The following is a 7,073-nucleotide window of genomic DNA, read 5'->3' as shown; positions in this document are numbered from 1 at the left end:
CAGGGTGTCTGGCTCTAGGTGAGTTATCATACCATCGTGATTATCTGGGTCTAGAAGATCTTTTCTGTATTGTTCTTCTGTGTATTCTTGCCACCTCTTCTTAATATCTTCTGCTTCTGTTAGGTCTATACCATTTCTGTCCTTAATTGTGCTCATCTTTGCATAAAATATTCCCTTGGTATCTCTGCTTTTGAACTGTGGTGTTGGAGAAGACTCTTGAGAGTCCCTTGGACTGCAAGGAGATCCAACCAGTCCATTGTGAAGGAGATCAGCCTGGGGATTTCTTTGGAAGGAATGATGCTAAAGCTGAAACTCCAGTACTTTGGCCACCTCATGCGAAGAGTTGACTCATTGGAAAAGACTCTGATGCTGGGAAGGATTGGGGGCAAGAGGAGAAGGGGATGACAGAGGATGAGATGGCTGGATGGCATCACTGACTTGATGGACGTGAGTCTGAGTGAACTCTGGGAGTTGGTGATGGACAGGGAGGCCTGGCGTGCTGTGATTCATGGGGTCGCAAAGAGTTGGACACGACTGAGCGACTGAACTGAACTGAACTGAACTGAACTCTAATTTTCTTGAAGTGATCTCCAGTCTTTCCCATTCTATTGTTTTCCTCTATTTCTTTGAATGGTTTGCCTTGGAAACGAACAGATATCATTCTGTCGTTTTTGAGATTGCATCCAAGTACTGCATTTTGGACTCTTTTGTTGACCATGATGGCTACTCCGTTTCTTCTGAGGGATTCCTGCCCGCATTAGTAGATATAATAAGATATAATGAGAAGACTCTACACATGGACATCACCAGATGGTCAACACCGAAATGGAAAAGCTCAACACAGTCAGAAAAACAAGACTGGGAGCTGACTGTGGCTCAGATCATGAACTCCTTATTGACAAATTCAGACTTAAATTGAAGAAGGTAGGGAAAACCACCAGACCATTCAGGTATGACCTAATTCAAATCCCTTATGGTTATACAGTGGAAGTGAGAAATAGATTTAAGGACCTAGATCTGATAGATAGAGTGCCTGATGAACTATGGAATGAAGTTCGTGACATTGTACAGGAGACAGGGATGAAGACCATCCCCATGGAAAATAAATGCAAAAAAGCAAAATGGCTGTCTGGGAAGGCCTTACAAATAGCTGTGAAAAGAAGAGAAGCAAAAAGCAAAGGAGAAAAGGAATGATATAAGCATCTGAATGCAGAGTTCCAAAGAATAGCAAGAAGAGATAAGAAAGCCTTCCTCAGTGATCAATGCAAAGAAATAGAGGAAAACAATAGAATGGGAAAGACTAGAGATCTCTTCAAGAAAATTAGACATACCAAGGGGACATTTTATGTAAAGATGGGCTCAGTAAAGGACAGAAATGGTATGGACTTAACAGAAGCAGAAGATATTAATAAGAGGTGGCAAGAATACACAGAAGAATTGTACAAAAAAGATCTTCACGACCCAAATAATCATGATGGTGTGATCACTCATCTAGAGCCAGACATCCTGGAATGCAAAGTCAAGTGGGCCTTAGAAAGCATCACTACGAACAAAGCTAGTGGGGGTGATGGAATTCCAGTTAAGCTATTTCAAATCCTGAAAGATGATGCTGTGAAAGTGCTGCACTCAATATGCCAGCAAATTTGGAAAATCAGCAGTGGCCACAGGACTGGAAAAGGTCAGTTTTCATTCCAATCCCAAAGAAAGGCAATGCCAAAGAATGCTCAAACTACTGCACAATTGCACTCTTCTCACACGCTAGTAAAGTAATGCTCAAAATTCTCCAAGCCAGGCTTTGGCAATATGTGAACTGTAAACTTCCTGATGTTCAAGCTGGTTTTAGAAAAGTTAGAAGAACCATAGATCAAATTGCCAATATCCACTGGATCATGGAAAAAGCAAGAGAGTTCCAAAAAAACATCTATTTCTGCTTTATTGACTATGCCAAAGCCTTTGACTGTGTGGATCACAACAAACTGTGGAAAATTCTGAAAGAGATGGGCATACCAGACCACCTGACCTGCCTATTGAGAAACCTATATGCAGGTCAGGGAGCAACAGTTAGAACTGGACATGGAACAACAGACTGGTTCCAAATAGGAAAAGGAGTACGTCAAGGCTGTATATTGTCACCCTGCTTATTTAACTTATATGCAGAGTACCTCATGAGAAACGCTGGACTGGAAGAAGCACAAGCTGGAATCAAGATTGCTGGGAGAAATATCAATAACCTCAGATATGCAGATGACACCACCCTTATGGCAGAAAGTGAAGAGGAACTAAAAAGCCTCTTGATGAAAGTGAAAGTGGAGAGTGAAAAAGTTGGCTTAAAGCTCAACATTCAGAAAACGAAGATCATGGCATCTGGTCCCATCACTTCATGGGATATAGATGGGGAAACAGTGGAAACAGTGTCAGACTTTATTTTCTTGGGCTCCAAAATCACTGCAGATGGTGACCGCAGCCATGAAATTAAAAGACGCTTACTCCTTGGAAGGAAAGTTATGACCAACCTAGATAGCATATTCAAAAGCAGAGACATTACTTTGCCAACAAAGGTCCGTCTAGTTAAGGCCATGGTTTTTCCAGTGGTCATGTATGGATGTGAGAGTTGGACTGTGAAGAAGGCTGAGCGCCGAAGAATTGATGCTTTTGAACTGTGGTGTTGGAGAAGACTCTTGAAAGTCCCTTGGACTGCAAGGAGATCCAATCAGTCCATTCCGAAGGAGATCAGCCCTGGGATTTCTTTGGAGGGAATGATGCTGAAGCTGGAACTTCAGTACTCTGGCCACCTCATGTGAAGAGTCGACTCATTGGAAAAGACTCTGATGCTGGGAGGAATTGGGGGCAGGAGGAGAAGGGGACGACAGAGGATGAGATGGCTGGATGGCATCACTGACTCCATGGACGTGAGTCTCAGTGAACTCCGGGAGTTGGTGATGGACAGGGAGACCTGGCGTGCTGTGATTCATGGGGTTGTGAAGAGTCCGACACGACTGAGTGACTGAACTGAACTGAACTGATTTCTTTGAACTGATCACTAAGGAAGGCTTTCTTATCTCTCCTTGCTGTTCTTTTGAACTGTGCATTCAAATGGGTGTTCAGTTCAGTTCAGTCGCTCAGTCGTGTCCGACTCTTTGTGACCCATGGATTGCAACCACCCAGGCTTCTTTGTCCATCACCAACTCCTAGAGCTTGCTCAGACTCATGTCCATCGAGTCAGTGATGCCATCCAACCATGTTATCCTCTGTCACCCCTTTCTCCTCCTGCCCTCCATCTTTCCCAGCATCAGGGTCTTTTCCAATGAGTCAGTTCTTCACATGAGGTGGCCAAAGTATTGGAATTTCAGCTTTAGCATCAGTCCTTCCAATGAACACCCAGGACTGATCTCCTTTAGGATGGACTGGTTGGATCTCCTTGCAGTCCAAGGGACTGTCAAGAGTCTTCTCCAACACCACAGTTCAAAAGCATCGATTCTTTAGGCCTCAGCTTTCTTTTTTTTTTTTTTAACCATTTATCATTTATTTATTATTATTACTATTATTATTATTTTTGCAGTCCAACTCTCACATCCATACATGACTACTGGAAAAACCTTGTGGATATCTAATTGCTCCAGTGTTTCTTTAACCAGGCTGAGGCTTGTGAAAACTGATGGCCAAGTGTTCATCCTTAGTAGGGCCCACACACCAAGGAGCTGTATTCCTAGTCAGTTCTCTGGAATCTGGAGCCTCAACATCTCCAAGAATTCATTTATAGTCAACAAAGTTGGGGTGGGAAATCCACTGTTACTTGTTAAACTGGAAAAAGTAGACCCTATGGTCTGAGGGAACATCTACTGTCACTCAATTTTGCTGGCTGCTCTTGATTGAAAAATTAGAAGAAGGCAGAGGGATGTACTGGGAGATGTAAGTTCCTTGTATAACTACAGCTGTTGGCATATATGTGGCCATGACGCTGAAGTAGAGGCAGTCCAATTGCTGGGTAAAATGTCCCATCATGGAGGAGGGCTGGAAAGAAATGGGATGATCCATTCTTGGTGTCAGAACTGAACCTGAAGATTACATGAGGTGTGACTGGTGGTGCTTTCAAGATAGGTTGGGTACTTGTGGAGGAGATGTCTGAGTTACTCTCTGATATGAAGACACAGGAGATGGAAGATATGGGGACAGTACAGATTAAGCAAGCCTTCTGTTGGGGGTGATGTAAGACCCAATATGAGGAGCTGTGGTGGGGTCAAAGGTCAAAGCCATACCACTCATGTTTCCATTCCTTAGCCAGGCCCATCCATTTTGCAACTTTCCTTGGTTCTGTCATTTTTTGGACCCCTATCAGCAAATCTGTACATCAAAGGATCAGATGGGGCTGATACTCCAGAAGGTGTCTTAATATATTTTCTACTAAAGTGGGTGATGATGGGTGCATGAAAACCGATGGCCAAGAAGTTCTACACTTCTCTGTGGATTCCATCCTTGCAAACCCAACCCCTCTGCGGGTCCCACTGGTGTCTCAAATGATTCAAGTAGAGATAAACTGACCAAAGGGCTTCAGCATTCCCTCCAGTTTTTGCTCATCCATCGACAATGGGAAGTTTGAGATGTATAAATTTGTGGGGTCCTGCTCCTGTTGCTTTGCCATCTAGGCCTGTACACCACTGGCTTTCAGTGCTGGTACAGCTTTCTGTGTTGTTGAGGGACTGTCAAAAAGCTTTAGCCTTTGCATTTGTTTGTGGTCTTGCCCAGTATGGCCTTAGTGGAGACAATCTTGCCATATGACTCACATGGACTAGGTCCTGGTCCTTAGTTCTTGGCTGTTCTCCCCAGACATAGAGATTGATTTTACTCTGTTGGTCATTAACAAATGCTCTCACTCACTGCTGCTGTTAGGGGTACTCTTGCTTGGTGGTGCCATTTGCTGAGACAATGGCACATATGACCAACCTGAAATTTATGCCCAAGCTGAAGTTCACATGGTTGGTTGGGATGTTTGCTTTAGCTGTCCCTGAGCAACACCACATGCTGCAGACTTCCGTCTTTGTTCAGCCTCCAAGCTGCATGTGAGGTGGGGTACTGAAGGTTAGTTCTGGCCTTAGAATGTCAAAGATCACTAAGAGACCTCTTGAACAGGGCTCACTCTTATCTGATCATAGAGAAGTACTGCTCTCCCCTTCTCTAGGAATTCTAACATTCTGATGCTGCCATATCCTGGGCCTTTGCAACTGCCCCGCCTCAGCTTTCCTGCCCTCTGCCCCTAGTAGCATTTTGAAAAATTATTGAGAATTTTATACATAGAAAATCATATAAATAGAAAAGAATTTACTGCTTACTTTCTATTTTTAGAAAGCTCTTTTTTATTTCTTTTTCTCTTTTGTTACACTGTCCAGGAACTCCAGGGCAACACTGAATAGGAGTGGTGAGAACGGATGTCCCTGCCTTTCTGATCTTAAGAGGAAAGTATTGACCATGATGTGACTTTCTCTTTCACCCAAGAATCCTTTAGAAGTTGTGGGTTTTTTTCCTAGCTTTGAAGATGTTTTGGAGGAGCCCCACTTTTTATTACTGATTTTGAACTTTAAGCCATTATAGTCAGTGTTCATGACCTGTATTATATAAAAAACTTGGAACTTGTTGAGGTATTTCTTGTAGCCTATTATAGGCTTTTAGTTTAGAGATTTTCTACCTATGTTTTAAAAGAATGGGTATTCTCTCCCCAGAGTTCACAGTTGGGCTGCTTTGCAAGCCCAAACCTCTTGTTTTGTAAAACTAGATCTCATTTAGTTCAGGAGTTATCCCCGTCCTGGGAAGGATGATGACTTTGGTTATGCCAAGGCATTGACATGGGAATGTTTCATCTTTGGTCATCTTTCATCTTGCAGATGTGCATGGACACATTCTTACTTTAATGGGATGCTGGTCATTCACTTCCACTGGTCTCTGGGCTCCATTTGGCTTCTCAGAGATATTCTCCTGGGGAATTCGAGCTGCCCTCAAGCACACCATCAATATGCCCAACACCAGTACACTTGCTAGTACCTATGGGGAAACTGGTTTTGATACTTTATGCCTACTTATTCTAGAAAAGGGAGTGTATTTCCATGTAGCTCTCATGTACAACACTTTTGTGGGGGCCTGGCTCCCCACAGCAACAAGGCACAGGGGCCTTCTGAGAGCTGTTCTGAGATCTATCTCTCTTGTCTTCCCTCTGTCATGTGCTCCTCAAGTTCAGACAACCTTTCCATGCTCTAAAGGTAGAAGGGGATAGAATTATTTTAATTTGGAAAGAAAATAGATTTTTATATTAGACATATAAACATTTGGTGAAATACAGTTTTGTTACCTTCATAAAGATTAGATTAAATATTTTATTATAATGAAATAGACATAGTTTAAAATCTAACATTTTAAACCATTTAAAGTGTAAAGTTCAGTGGCATTAAATACACTCATAGTGTTGTGCAACCATTACCACCATCCATCTCCAGAACTTTTTATCTTCCCAAACTGAAACTCTGTCCACATTAAACTAACTCCCTATTTCCTACCTCCCCTTGCCCTAAGTAACCACTGTTCTACTTACTGTCCCTATGAATTTGCCTATTATAGGGAGCTCATATGAGTGGAATCATACAGTATTTGTTCTTTTGTATCTTGCTTATTTCACTCAGCATAATGTTTTCAAGGCTCATCAATATTTTTGTTGTTCAGTCACTCAGTCATGTCTGACTCTTTGTGACCCTGTAGACTACAGCATGCCAGGCTTCTCTGTCCTTCCCTATCTCCTGGAGCTTGCTCAAACTTATGCTCATTGAGTTGGTGATGCCATCCAACCATCTCATCCTCTGTCACCCCCTTCTCCTCAGGCCCTCAATCTTTCTCAGCATCAGAGTTTTTTCCCAATGAGTCGGCTTTTCACATCAGGTGGCCAAAGTATTGGAGCAGAATGTATCAAAATTTGGTTCATTTTTAACATTGGGTCTACACTGTTGTTAAAGACTTTCAATGAAATCTGAATTTTGATTTTTGTGTTTTTCATTTTTGGAAGTTTTATTTGGTTCTTTTTAAATCTCTGTCAA

The 7,073-nt window shown here is 42.4% G+C and overlaps 1 pseudogene; it reads right to left on the bottom strand.

The window, feature by feature from the left end:
• Positions 1 to 3,984: 3,984 nt before the first annotated feature.
• LOC147368028 (RNA-binding motif, single-stranded-interacting protein 2 pseudogene) lies at positions 3,985 to 4,968 on the bottom strand (annotated as a pseudogene).
• Between the last annotated feature and the right edge of the window lie 2,105 nt (positions 4,969 to 7,073).

This window comes from Bos grunniens, chromosome 7, assembly GCF_055505025.1.
Source record: "Bos grunniens cultivar Pamir isolate PY7600 chromosome 7, Bosgru_T2T1.0, whole genome shotgun sequence".
NCBI classification, from domain to species: domain Eukaryota; kingdom Metazoa; phylum Chordata; class Mammalia; order Artiodactyla; family Bovidae; genus Bos; species Bos grunniens.
This window is presented reverse-complemented; position numbering and strand designations above follow the sequence as displayed.